The sequence below is a fragment of the Ceratotherium simum genome, chromosome 6, assembly GCF_057802395.1.
Source record: "Ceratotherium simum simum isolate JZ-2026a chromosome 6, ASM5780239v1, whole genome shotgun sequence".
Taxonomy (NCBI): Eukaryota; Metazoa; Chordata; class Mammalia; order Perissodactyla; family Rhinocerotidae; genus Ceratotherium; species Ceratotherium simum.
Window position 1 is genome coordinate 56,037,327 of NC_141905.1, and position 2,302 is coordinate 56,039,628.

The 2,302-nt window shown below is 36.2% G+C and overlaps 1 pseudogene; it reads left to right on the forward strand.

The window, feature by feature from the left end:
- Nucleotides 1-2,302, forward strand: part of LOC106801494 (cytochrome P450 2C19-like) — a 281,591-nt pseudogene that overhangs the window by 128,717 nt on the left and 150,572 nt on the right.

The window sequence follows — 2,302 nt, forward strand, 5'->3', positions numbered from 1 at the left end:
GAGATACAGCATCCCTTTATGATAAAAACTCTGAAGAAAATGGGTATAGAAGGAAAGTACCTCAACATAATAAAGACCATATATGACAGACCCACAGCTAATATCATCCTCAATGGTGAAATACTGAAAGCTATCCCTCTAAGAACAGGAACCAGACAAGGATGCCCACTGTCACCACTCCTATTTAACATAGTACTGGAAGTCCTAGCCAGAGCAATCAGGAAAGAAAAAGAAACAAAAAGGTCCAAATTGGAAAAGAAGAAGTGAAATTGTCTCTATTTGCAGATGATATGATTTTATATATAGAAAACCCTAAAGAATCCACAGAAAACTTTTAGAAGTAATAAACGAATATGGTAAAGTTGCAGGATACAAAATCAACATACAAAAATCAGTTGCATTTCTATACACTAACAACGAAGTTGCAGAAAGAGAAATTAAGAATACCATCCCATTTACAATTGCAACAAATAGAATAAAATACCTAGGAATAAACTTAACCAGAGAGGTGAAAGATCTGTACACCGAAAACTATAAATCATTGCTGACAGAAATTGAAGAAGACACAAAGAAATGGAAAGATATTCCGTGCTCTTGGATTGGGAGAATTAACATAGTTAAGATGTCCATACATCCTAAAGCAATCTATAGATTCAATGAAATCCCTATCAAAGTTCCAAGAACATTTTTCACAGAAATAGAGCAAAGAATCCTAAAATTTATATGGAACAACAAAAGACCCCGAATTGCTAAAGGAATCCTGAGAAAAAAGAACAAAGCTGGAGGTACAACACTCCCTGATTTCAAAATATACTACAAAGCTACAGTAACCAAAACAGCATGGTACTGGCACAAAAACAGACACACAGATTAATGGAATAGAATCGAAAGCCCAGAAATAAACCCACACATCTATGGACAGCTAATCTTCGACAAAGGAGCCAAGAACATACAATGGAGAAAAGAAAGTCTCTTCAACAAATGGTGTTGGGAAAACTGGAGAGCCACATGCAAAAGAATGAAAGTAGACCCTTACCTTACACCATACACAAAAATTAACTCCAAATGGATTAAAGATTTGAATGTAAGACCTGAAACTATGAAACTTCTAGAAGAAAACATAGGCAGTACGCTCTTCAACATCAGTCTTAGCAACATATTTTCAAGCACCATGTCTGACCAGGCAAGAGAAAAAATAGAAAAAATAAACAAATGGGACTACATAAAACTGAAATCTTCTGCACAGCAAAGGAAACCATCAACAAAACGAAAAGACTACCCAACAATTGGGAGAAGACATTTGCAAACCATACATCTGATAAGGTGTTAATCTTCAAAATATATAAAGAGCTCATGCATCTCAACAACAAAAAAACTAACAACCCAATTAAAAAATGGGCAAAAGACCTGAACAGACATTTCTCCAAAGAAGATATACAGATGGCCAACAGAAACATGAAAAGATGTTCAAAATCATTAACTATCAGGGAAATGCAAATCAAAACTACAATGAGATATCACCTGACGCCTGTCAGAATGGCTATAATTAACAAGACAGGAAACAACATGTGTTGGAGAGGATGTGGAGAGAAGGGAACTCTCATACACTGCTGGTGGGAGTGCAAACTGGTGCAGCCACTATGGAAAACAGTATGGAGATTCCTCAAAAACTCAAGGATAGAACAACCATATGATCCAGCTATTCCACTGCTGGGTATTTATCCAAAGAACTTGAAAACACCAATGCATAAAGATACATGCACCCCTGTGTTCGTTGCAGCCTTATTCACAATAGCCAAGACTTGGAAGCAACCTATGTGCCCATCAAGGGACGAATGGATAAAGAAGATTTGGTATATTTACACAATGGAATACTACTCAGCCATAAGAAACGATGAAATCCAGCCATTTGTGACAACATGGATGGACATTGAGGGTATTATGCAAAGTGAAATAAGTCAAGGGAGAAGGTCAAATACCATATGATTTCCCTCATTAAGCAGTAGATAATAACAACAACATATAGAGACAGAGGTTAGATTGGTGGCTACCAGAGGGCAAGTGGAGAAGAAGGAAGGCAAAGGGGATAATTCGGCACATACGTGTGGTGATGGGTTGTAATTTGTATTTGGGTGGTGAACATGATGTAATCTATGCAGAAATAGAAGTATAATGATGTACACCTGCAATTTATACAATGTTATAAACCAATGTTACTGCAATAAACAAACAAATAAATAAATAAATAAATAAAGTGAAATTCTATGACCCCAAGAGTAGACACTAGCAAGTTTAACAAATC